Source organism: Macrosteles quadrilineatus, unplaced genomic scaffold, assembly GCF_028750875.1.
Source record: "Macrosteles quadrilineatus isolate MER2022 unplaced genomic scaffold, UCM_ALF_1.0 Scaffold_7__1_contigs__length_78375512, whole genome shotgun sequence".
Classification (NCBI taxonomy): Eukaryota; Metazoa; Arthropoda; class Insecta; order Hemiptera; family Cicadellidae; genus Macrosteles; species Macrosteles quadrilineatus.
In genome coordinates, this window is record NW_026542600.1 from 24872728 (window position 1) to 24885780 (window position 13053).

Below are 13053 nucleotides of genomic sequence, written 5' to 3' on the forward strand. Positions count from 1 at the left end.
TATATATGTTCAGAAACTTCATCCACCCTTTTTTAATGGTTCTACGGGGTTTGTTTGTTGTGTTTTGGTTAACTTTATCTAATAAATACCAAATACGTTTATGTAATTTCCAATTAAAAATTATAAAATAAAAACAGTTCCATTAAAAATCTCTTTTCATTAATGGAAATAAAACAATTAATAAAATAATACAATTAAAGACAAAAAAGGTTCATTAATAAGACTTAGCATGCTGGTGATTGTTTTATTTTATATGGTTCTGGCCTATCAAGTAACCTGCTTTCCTAAATTGTAAATTGGGTAAATAATTCAAAAGTGTGATTGTTTGACCACATTAATTTTTACCAGCAATCATATACATTAAATCTTTGCAAAACTTATGATAGCTAGCCTGACCATACTATTATGCATCTCAACTCCTGCGCATTCTAGGGAAAATTTAGACATACTGTTTGAAAGATATTTGCTTGTAGATGTGTAGGACCCTTTATGAGTTAAAATAAGCTAAAAACAAGTTAAACACTAATTTAATTTAATGAAATTAATATAAGCTCATGATGGTAACGAAACAACAGCAAAATATAAACAGAACATAAAAATGAAACTAATTGCAATTACATATCGTTTTATGACCGTGGGAGAAAATAGAAGTAATTTTACAATACATACTTTTGCTAAAGTTTTTAAATACAGGCTGAGTCTGAGTGAATATCATGTTTTGGTTGTTATATGTAGTTAATTTGGTTTTGAATAAAATGAAATACAATAGGAGGATTATGAATGTTGGAATTAGTTATTTTTGTATAAATATATCAAACTGTTTTGTTTGGATAGATTTTATGCCATTAAACATTTAGTTTGTGATAAATACATTAATAATAGGTTTGTAAAAAATTGTGAATGCGATATTTAAGCTATAGCTTTTGTATGAATATGATATTATTAAATATTTAAGACGTTATATTAACTTAATATTAATTTTTAAAAGTAAAAATTATTTTTAATAGCTAAACTTAAAATTTAAACTCACTGATTGTATGGGCAGCAATAGCAAAACTAAATTAAAATGAAAATCTGCTTGCATATATACCTCATACAATTTCATTACATATTGAAGTAAATAAGTGATAATAGGATTTTTGCTGTGTTAAGCATGGTTAAGGTGTAATATGCATCCTTGCGTAAGGTGGTGCAGAGTTTATCTCAATATTGCTGACTAAAGCACTCACATGGAGTATCTTAAATAAGCCATTTAACAATCGGTTCTGGATTGAATATATAGTGACAAATAATTATATTTGAAATCCATAATTGAGTTACAGACTAAAAAGTTGTATTTTATAACGAATCAATTATTAAAATGGTGAACATATCAATCAATTCCTAAAACATCAAATAGGATTACAATGTTCAATGTTTTAAGAAGAATAATGATTTTTTTTATATTTTAGAAAAGAATGTAAATAATTTATTACAATTTTAACGTACGTTTAATTTTTTTGTTTTTCATTTTAATTAATAAGTTTAGGGTATACTTCAGAGGCGTATACTATATAAATATGACATATTGTATGAAGTTAGTTATATAACATTACCTAGTACAATGAGCTACTTACACATACCTTATACATAGCTAAAGATGGCTTACCTACCTTAAACCCATGTGTAACTCTGAGATGGGCTCACAGTCATTCCATGTATAACTTATAAATAATAAATTATATCCATAGTATATTCTTCAAAAATTATTTCTTATCATAATCTCTTATGCAACCTTATTAAGATTGATTTATCATATTCCATGCATGGTTAAAGGGTTTTAATTATTCCCCCATAAGCGGTTTACTTATCCAAAGGTTTCTTTTGAATACACATTAATGTGGGAATCACACATCATATTTCCCCTATTCTTGCAGCTTAAGGTCTAGCGCTGAACCGTGCCATCTACTTAAATTTGGGTGACCTGATTTCACACTAGTATATCCATCATGAGCAAGTGATGTTAATATGAATGGCAAATCCTGTTTTTAGGGGTAAAATAAAAAAATTTATGCCTATAAAAGTGTCATATTTTTGCTAGTTTTGTTGGGTTTCACCTAGAATGATCATTATATTAATTATGTATCTTGAAGAAACCATAAAATATGTAACACATTTTACTTTTAAAGCATGTAACCTATATTGAAGACTAAAATCCATACAAACTTTATTTTAAAAGTAAAAACATTCACCAAATTATTTATTATATTTAAAAGAGTAAGTTATACATATTTATTAATCTTCAAAACATTTAAAAATTCAAAACTACTATTACTTTAAATGCCAATATAATGCTCAAATCCACTGAAATATTTACTATGATGTTAGTTAGGAATAGTCAAAGATAAGTAGTAGCTACACATTAAACCTTGAAATAACCTTTATCGCATATTGCCATAGGTGTTCTCTAAATATACATTCAAACTCATCTCCGTTCTTAGCAACTCTAGAGCAGCATGCACCTTGCTCGACACTCGTGTCACATCGCCTGATTAATTCTTCATTTGATCCACTGTCTTCACAAGGTCCAAATGATCTTGCTTCATCATATCTTGAAGTGAATTCAAATTTATGTTGACCGTCTCCTCGTTGGTTGATAAGGTGTGCAACTCTGTGTCAGTAGCTGTCTTACAACACCAGTTTAACAAATTACCAATTGTTTCCACTTCTCTTCTTCTTTTCGATGCCCTGGAGACATTCCACCGAGGAACCAAACGCTGCTGTAGATCTTCCACGAGTCGATTGAACTCCAAAGAAGCTGCTGACATCCTCTTTAGACGAAGATCAGAAAAAGGACTAGTAGGTAGGGTAAAAGCTGACAGATCAGGAATTTTAAATTGATTATTAGGTTAAACATAGATTAAAGGAATAAATGCTTCATAATGGCCAGAGGATCTAAAACTCTAAAATGACTCCCAGAGAACACCTTCACTTCCAAACAAACCGCAACCCCTGGGAGCAACAAAACCCACGCAAAATTACACCCCATAGTTGAAATGAAATGAGTCTATGAACCCAGAACTTTATTGGTCCTCCGGTTACAAATTAAATCCCTTAATATATATATAAAACAATTAATCTCTTTCCAGAATTATGCTAAACATTAAGAACAGGAATTCTCAAAACCCCTTCTACAAATAAATCCTGTCGTTACTCTGTTTTGTACAATCATATAATTCAAAATCAAAAACCTCTCATAAACAATATGCTAATCTATATAACCTATATATATATTTATTTATTTTAAGCACTATCAATTCCTAAAATAGACAAGACATAAAACTTTACAATCATTTTTCAGCCTAAAACATTTCCCAAAGCAAGTATAAAATTGTTTAACAATATATGCCCACGGTTTCAATGTTAACAACAAAGTAGAATAGTTCACGTCAGCGTTAGCACACAGTATCAGTATAGTATAGTACACAGTATAGTCCACCGATACAGCATCAGCGATTGTTGACTCTGAGCTGTGCCAGTAGCTAGGCAAGGTCGTTCACTGAGACCTAGTAAGTTATCCACAGCTCTGATCTCTGCAAATAACTAAGAACATAATATTACATTGTAAAAATAAAAAATTTTACAATTATTCTGAAAGTACATTAAAAGTAGCAAAAACCGTCAGTCATTTGTGAAGAGTAGCCTACTGGCATTTCTATTCCAAGGCCAGCCCTTTCATTCCCCTTCTTACAACCCTTTCTTTATGCAAAACCCCAAAACAGTACATCCAGTTCGGTTTCACAAAAAAGTTCCCTGTCCATCTAAGACTAATTCCTAAATCCTATTTGAACCCAATTCAACCAATAAGACAACTTTCTAATCTATTCTTGATCTAAAGTACTGAAATCACCTGATATCTAAAGAACGCATTCAGATAGCTTACTCTACCGCCTATATCATCACTTAACCAAAAACATTAACATTGTAATAGTAAATATTTTTTTCTTTCCTTGAAATACCCACTGTTAACACTATTCGTGCTGTCGACATGTTTGAACATAAAAGTTGCATTTATTTCAATGTTAAGCAATTGCGGGAATTCCCGTCATCAGCACCCAACGTGTTAATTTGGGTGAAGTAGCTCAGGAATAAAACTCAGCAATAGCTTACAAAACCCAACTTTATTAAAACTCAAAACGATACAAAGAACACAAAGATAACAATCAAACTAAAAGTAGAGTAGACTGGAACTGTATAAATCATTTAGTTATAAACTGAAACCCCAATTTGTAAAACCCTTAACATTGTCTTACCTGGACCTTGTCCTCCGGTGAACCACAATCACCAATCCACACAAAACTCCCCCTGCTATCACTTCTCCATCTCCTGTTGCCCCTACAGTCAGCTCTCTGGTAGGCCTGCTCCTCTCCCCGGCTCCTACTATCATTTCTATATCTATCTCTTCCTGAATAGTTAGAAGAGACCCGATCCGATGTCCTACCGTCCTACCCCTGCTGATGGCCCAAACCCTAGAGTGGTCTCTGGACTCGTCTTGCCCTCGTGACCAATATCGACTACATGACCATTGACCAACTCCTATCCCTCGTACCACTCTCCCTGAATTCACATCGCCCTCTTTCTTCTTCCTTTTTCCCCAAACTCCTAGCATGCAGTGTTGCACGAATTGGGTCAGGGAATCCAACGTTTTGCCATAAGTGTTTCCCAGCTCATGGCTGACATATTATTGTTAATCCCAGCCTCTACCTCATTAAAAACGACCACTTCTCGTACTTTGAGATGTTATCTCTTTAATTTCTCAAGCGTGGAATTATCCATCATGGAAATTTGTTGAAGGATAGCTGTATTTAGCCCCTTCAACACGTGAGCACAAATTGTATTTTCCGCTATATTTGGGTCTACCCCTGTGCAAGTTTCTCTATCTCAGCCACATACTGAATTACGGATTCAGTAGGCAGCTTAATTCTAAAATTTAGTTTGGCCAATATCATATCCTGGGATTCTAGGAGAGAGAAGATTTTCAAAAACTCCCTTCTAGGGTTAAGGTTAATCCCCCTTAATTCCTGACTTCAAAATTCTCAAAAATTTCGAGGGCCGCGTCCGAAAGATAAATAGAAAAATATGTTTTAATTTTGTTCTAAATCCCGAGTCGTTTAATAAATGACAAGATTGATTCTCCCGGCAACCCCGAGAAAATCCCAGGATGAAAGAATGGCTGTTTTTCTTTATTTACGGCCATGTTTGCAACACTAACAGAACCCGAAATTGAACTAAAGTCGTCGATATCATCGTAATCGTTCTCAACCTCGTTCTCGTACTTGTACTCGTTCTGGTTCTCGTAAACAACATCCCTATCTAAATTTGGATTCCATATCTGTTCTTGTATAAAAATAAGTCTCCTATTCCACTTATGTGCTTATATCCTCATAAAATGTATTGGCTTCTTGCTTATGCTTATAATCTAATTTCATTTACCTTAAACTAGATCGTAAAAACTCTAAGTCAGCTCCCTTAGGTATAGGTAATTCAAGTTTATGAAACACTTCTTTTGCTTGTTCCTTGTTTAAATTTGTTATCTCATGCAATTGGAGATCATGGTTGTAGACAAAGAGTTGTGCTGCCAAATAAATGTTCAAAACAAGTGAAAGTCACTCGTAGCTAGGTGTGGGGAGTATGGTCGAAGGAAAATCACGCATTTGAATGATTGAAGAAGATAAAGTGTTTGAGGTAGGGCATTTGATTCAAAAATAATTGTTGACATCAACTTTAGTTTGGTTATTTTGAAACTGAACGTACCATTTTTGAACAGGACATTCATTTATTACGTTACCCTGCACACCTTTACTAATAAATATTGTGGCGTTTTCAGAAAGTTGGCCAGAGCATGGGAGGGTTAATTTTAAGGCCCCAGAAACATCGGAAGGTATTTCAGGTAGACTGGATTCTGAGACATTCTGACAAGATAAGGAAGTGAATTTAGTGAGATGTGTCAAAACGAATGAGGATGGATTAAAGTAGTAACAATGGTATGGAAAGGTTTTGGTAAACAGGTAAAATCGCAGCGGGACATGTGGATGTCAAGGCGACCACCCTAAACAACAGCTCAGTGCAAGTCTGGATGAGGGCCAAGCATCAAGCTGTCAAGAAATATTACACAGTTCTTTGGTGGCACAGGAATCTTATTATTAGGAACCACTAAGTGTGCGGGTTTGAGTATCGGATTTGGCCCTACTACTTGTTCATTCTGAAGGTGGTAGGCCGGGTTCTTCCAGGCTAAAGGCGTCGGTAGAAATTTGCAAAGAGTCAAGGATGTGTTGGTTTGTTTGATAGGAATTTTGACGTTGAATATGGTTTTGTGGGGGAGGAAATTCAGCTGACAATAGGAATGTTGTAATAGGTATAAAAGTTGGATAATCCATTGAATCACCCCAGACCATACCAGCTTTCATGATGGCACTATCACTTCTAAAGGAAAGACAGGCCAGTCTGGAGCGTGCAGTTAATTACTGGTAACTATAAGAAAAAAATTAGCTACAAAACATACCAAGCTCCAAAAGATTTTTTTACGAGGCTGACACAAAGAACCGTCTTGACACCCCAACACCACAAGCAAACGATCCTGTCTGGCCCCAATCTGGACACAACTCACTTAGAAAAAAAAGAGTCAAAAACCTAGGAAATCTAAAAATCATTTAAGCTCGTCACTTCGGATGGAACATTTTAAGCAACAATAAAAAAAATATGAACCATCATGAGACACTGATATGGCTATAGAACCAATCTTAAAGCCTAATAAACTGTATCTTGACACTGATGCAAAGGCAGACAACCTAACCCAGACAATCATGACAAAAATAAATCTTGGAAAAAAACGATAGGGAGACAGCCAAACTCTAAGTAAAAAACTGATATCTAAATCAAAACCAGAGGGAGACAGACAAATCCTGACTAAAAAACTGATACCTGAAACTGAACCAAAGGGAGACGTCCCTAAGGGACGTACCTAGAGGTACCTAAGGGAGCTGACTTAGAGTTTTTACGATCTAGTTTAAAGTTAATGAAATTAGATGATAAGCATAAGCAAGAAGCCAATACAATTAATGAGGATATAAGTACATAAGTGAAATAGGAGAGTTATTTTTATACAAGAACAGCTATCAAATCAAAATTTAGATAGGGATGTTGTTTACGAGAACCAGAACGAGTACAAGTACGAGAAGGAGGTTGAGAACGATTACGATGAAATCGACGACTTTAGTTCAATCTTGTCATTTATTAAACGACTCGGGATTTAGAACAAAATTAAAACATATTTTTCTATTTATCTTCTGGACGCGGCCCTCGACATTTTTGAGAATTTTGAAGTCAGGAATTAAGGGGGATTAACCTTAACCCTAGAAGGGAGTTTTTGAAAATCTTCTCTCTCCTAGAATCCCAGGATATGATATTGGCCAAACTAAATTTTAGAATTCAGCTGCCTACTGAATCCGTAATTCAGTATGTGGCTGAGATAGAGAAACTTGCACAGGGGTAGACCCAAATATAGCGGAAAATACAATTTGTGCTCACGTGTTGAAGGGGCTAAATACAGCTATCCTTCAACAAATTTCCATGATGGATAATTCCACGCTTGAGAAATTAAAGAGATAACATCTCAAAGTACGAGAAGTGGTCGTTTTTAATGAGGCAGAGGCTGGGATTACACAATAATATGTCAGCCATGAGCAGGGAAAACACTTATGGCAAAAAGTTGGAATCCCTGATTCAACTCGTGCAAAAACTGCACCCTAGGAGTTTTGGGAAAATGGAAGAAGAAAGAGGGCGATGTAAATTCCGGGAGAGTGATAGGAGGGATAGGTGATGGTCATTGGTCACGCAGGCGGAATTGGTCACGAGGGCGTGACGAGTCCGGAGACCACTCTAGGGATTGGGCCAGTAGCAGGGGTAGGACACCGGATCGGGTCTCTTCTAGCTATTCAGGAAGGGATAGATATAGAAATCATAGTAGGAGCCGGGGAGAGGACCAGGAATACCAGAGAGCTGATTATGGGGGCGACAGGAGATGGAGTAGTGGTAGCAGGGGGGGAGAGTTTTGTGTGGAGTGGTGAGTGTGGTTCACCGGAGGACAGGGTTCTGCTGGGGGAGCCAGAGCCCAAGGCCCTTGGCCTCGGGTCCAGGTAAGACAATGTTAGGGGTTTTCCAAATTTGGGTTTCAGTTTATAACTAAATAATTCATACAGTTCCAGTCTACTCTACCTTTTAGTTTGATTGTTATCTTTGTGTTCTTTGTATTGTTTTGAGTTTTAATAAAGTTGGGTTTTGTAAGCTAATGCTGAGTTTTATTCCTGAGCTACTTCACCCAAAGTAGCAGTGGGTATTTCAAGGAAAGAAATACTTACCATTACAATGTTAATGTTTTTGGTTAAGTGATGATATAGGCGGTAGAGTAAGCTATCTGAATGTGTTCTTTAGATATTAGCAGGTGATTTCAGTACTTTAGATCAAGAGTAGATTAGAAAGTTGCTTATTGGTTGAAATGGGTTCAAATAGGATTTAGGAATTAGTCTTAGATGGATAGGGAACTTTTTTGTGAAACAAAACTGTATGTACTGTTTTGGGGTTTTGCATAAAGAAAGGGTTGTAAGAAGGGGAATGAAAGGGCTGACCGTGGAATAGAAATGCCAGTAGGCTACTCTTCACAAATGAATGACGGTTTTAGGTACTTTCAGAATAATTGTAAAATTTTCTATTTCCACAATGTAATATTATGTCCTTAGTTATTTGCAGAGATCAGAGCTGTGGATAACTTACTAGGTCTCAGTGAACGACCTTGCCTAGCTACTGGCACAGCTCAGAGTCAACAATCGCTGATGCTGTATCAGTGGACTATACTGTGTACTATACTATACTGATACTGTGTGCTAACGCTGACGTGAACTATTCTACTTTGTTGTTAACATTGAAACCGTGGGCATATATTGTTAAACAATTTTATACTTGCTTTGGGAAATGTCGTATGCTGAAAAATGATTGTAAAGTTTTATGTCTTGTCTATTTTAGGAATTGATAGTGCTTAAAATAAATAATTACATATATAGATTATATAGATTAGCATATTGTTTATGAGAAAGATTTTGGTTTTGAATTATATGATTGTACAAAACAGAGTAACAACAGGTTTCATTTATAGAAGGGGTTATGAGAATTCATGTTCTTAAAGTTTAACATAATTCTGGAAAGAGATTGATTGTTTTATATATACAGTATATATATTAAGGGATTTTAATTTGTAACCGGAGGACCAATAAAGTTTATTCCAATAAAGTTTATTCCAATAAAGCATTATTTATTCCTTTAATCTATGTTTAACCTAATAATCAATTTAAAATTCCTGATCTGTCAGCTTTTACCCTACCTACTTGTCCTTTTTCTGATCTTCGTCTAAAGAGGATGTTGGCAGTTTCTTTGAAGCTCAATCGACTCGTGGAAGATCTACAGCAGCGTTTGGTTCCTCGGTGGAATGTGGAAACAATTGGAAATTTGTTAAACTGGTGTTGTAAGACAGCTACTGAGTCAGAGTTGCACACCTTATCAAACAACGATAGGAGACTATCAACAAAAATTTGAATTCACTTCAAGATGTGATGAAGCAAGATCATTTGGACCTTGTGAAGACGGTGGATCAAATGAAGAATTATTTAGGCGATGTCACACGAGTGTTGAGCAAGGTGCATGCTGCTCTAGAGTTTCTAAGAACGGAGATGAGTTTGAATGTATCTTCAGAGAACACCTATGGGAATATGCTGCTAAACATTGTTCACCTTCAAGCGCAACTGTACGGGAGTCTAGTGGGGCAGTTGGATGACAAAGCTTGGAAGGAGTGCAAAAGGAATTTTCTACCTTCGACCCTGGTGCCTGACCTAGTGGAGCTAGCGCAGAACGTGTCGAGGGATGGATATAAAATTGCTCTGCTCACCGATGAAGATTGTTTTGAAAATAAAAGTGCCTGTCCAGCAGATTGAGCACAGATGGGCATTATATTAATATGTCCCCGTCCCGGTACCATTGGCATGGAAGGGACTCACCTGTTCTATGGCACTGAGCCCTGCTCTTGTGGCACTGGCGGGGACCACGGATCGTATTATCTCGGGTTGCAAAGGATGAATGCAGGCCTGGGGCGTCGCGACTCTGCAAGCTACCACGACAGCGGCTGGGTTCGGCTTTGTCAATGGAGTGTGGGGAGAAGCTGTTGGCACGCCGAACCATAGAGGAGCTGAGAAAACCGTGTTCATTCTACTGCGGCCCTTCGCATATTGGCGTCTTGGTGATATTGACACAGTTGGCGAAGGACTCTTTCATGGTCACAAATCCATCATCGAACATCACCCTATCCTGTCCCACTTTTTCATCTGTTTGTTTTACCCGTAGATGTGCCAGGAGGTTTTGAGGTTAAAGTGGGTTGCAATTGCGAGTTGTTTGATGGAGGCGTGGTTTTAATTTCCAGGCAGTACCCTTGTTTGCTGAGTACAGAACCACCTTTCATTATTCATATACTGCCAGCGGCGTGGACCTTTTTGGGAAATTTTACAGTAGACCAATTTGTGTCCAATTCTAGTGCGGTTTTTAGAAATTTTTCTCAGATTATAATACAAATTTTGGACTGTTTTTTTCTCCGTCTTTTGTGTTCCACCAGGACATTCCGCCATCATTGATAGATTAGGTAGTTTTGCCAGAAACATGGTGGGGTGTCACAGATGTGACGTCTTTTAAATACATTGTGATTTTTATATGATTGGGGATTTTATCGGTTCTTTCGGTTTATATAAGTCAAAAATTGTACAAGTTCAATGTTGAAGTTATAATTTTAGATTCAAATGCAAGGATTAATAGTAAATTGGGGGGGGAGTAATTATAATAGCAATATTTGACCGTTGGGATTCTACATTGATGCTACATGGATTAATGTAAAGTTATATTGTTAAGTGTTCAAGTTGAAGTTTTGTAACTTTAGTAAGTTTTTCTTTAATGTTAAAAGAGAAGCTCGTTATATTGTCTAGAGGAGAAGGGGGGATGTAATAGAGAGTAGACTAGGCAAAATTAGTTTATGATCTATGGCCAGGCCTTGGTAGCTATATAGGAAGCATACTGGAGGTGTTATGTAAACACTGAGGGCTATGTTCAACAGTAGCTGTCAAGTTCAATAACACCAGTGGTAGAGAAAGGGGTCAGTCTGCCGGGGCAGGGTGCCCAGAAGAGTTTTGGGTGAGTACTCCTTACTCTGTCTTTGCCCTTTTGTGGGGAGATTGTAGGGGGAAGTTCAGTTTAAAGGTTTTAAGAGTTAAGAGGGAATTGTTTGATTTGTGGGTTTTATTAAAGGGAATTTTAAGTGGTTCAGATAATAAATTTGTTAATACCCTATAGTAGATTCTTTTTGGGCTTATTATAATTTAAGTTTTAGCTGCCTCCAGGACGTTTTCAATTAGGCAGTCTTAAAGCGAGTTTGTGTATTAATATGTTTAGTTAATTACATTGGAATGATAAAAGATCAGGTCTTTGAGATAAACTTTGTGGACTTATTTAAAAGCTATCCACTTATTTTAATCCTGTCCAACTTAAATGTAGTTAACAATTAATGTAGTATATGCCCAGACAGCACACTTTCTCCTCAGGACATCCCACGGGTATTGCGACAGGATATGCAAGATATCCCATAGTGGTCCTATGGTCAACCTGGGATATCCCAGGATATCCACAGGAATGCGTAATGTCCCCGCCCGGGGATGTCCTACGGATAAGCTCACACGCATATCCGTGGGACATCCGAGGTCATCCCAGGGTAGTCCTCAGGACATTCTCAGGACATATGGGATGTCCCTGGGATAAAGTGTGGTCTGGGCCTGAACATAAAAAACACAAAATAATATAGATTTAGTATGAAAAGCTTAATTATAAGTTTAGTAAATTGATTAAATAGTTAATAAACACAAATTTTGAAGAAAAAAACGAGAAAAAAGTTTTTGGCCCAGACGGGTCTCGAACCTGGTACCTTCGACTTATGAGCCTCTTACCTTACCTCCTGAGCTATCTGCGCTTGATGATTATGGGTGTTTTCAAGTGGTGAAAGAGTAGCCGACAGTTGCAATGGTCGCAATACTTAAAATATTTTTGATACTACAGTATAGGCTATATATGATTCTGTTAATCTGTTTAGGCCTCAAGTAGTTGAATTGTTTTTCTGGTAGTTGGAGAGGATACTGGTATTTTAATATAGATTATTTAATCACCATAAGATTAGCACTGTTATAATTGATTGTTATATGATTAAAATTAGTTTTTGGTTGTTTTATTAATTTAAAGTTAGAATTAAATTCACATTTCACACAACTATGATAGAACTCTAGTTTTCCTGAACTCAGTGGTAGTAATATGTCAGCAAAGTAAAGTCAACCCTTGCTAGCCATAGTATTAACAAGACATATTTTCAATCTGGGAAACCTTAAACTTTTAAAATAAATTATAAAACCTCAACATCTTAATGCGTGGGAATCTTATTTTTAGAAAAAAAACCAGACCAAAATTATTTGTTAAATAATGAAGATGGCACAATTATAAATTCGGAATTACTGAAAATAATTACATCAAGAACAACTCTGTAACATATCCAAAATTCAAAAGATTAATTTTTCTAATATTATTTTTTATTTTTCCAATATCCTTTAAATCATCTGTTTTAACTTTGTTTGAAATTAATTTATTAAGTAAATATTTACTTTTTGTACTAGTGTAAACACAGCCTGAAGATGGAAACCAAGTTTCTGAAAGCACTAGTGAAAAAATAGCTATTTACATTACAAGTGTAGTAAGAGCGTTTTTACATCACGCAGGTGAAAGTTGCATAATTTACCTAAGTGATGTAAACACGCTCTTGCGTAACGTGTAACGTACACGATTTTACCTGACCCGACAATATACAGGAGGTTACGAACAATATTTTTCATTACCCATTTCACTCATCTTATAACAGTAAGGTTCATTTACAAACAAAAGCTAGGTTAG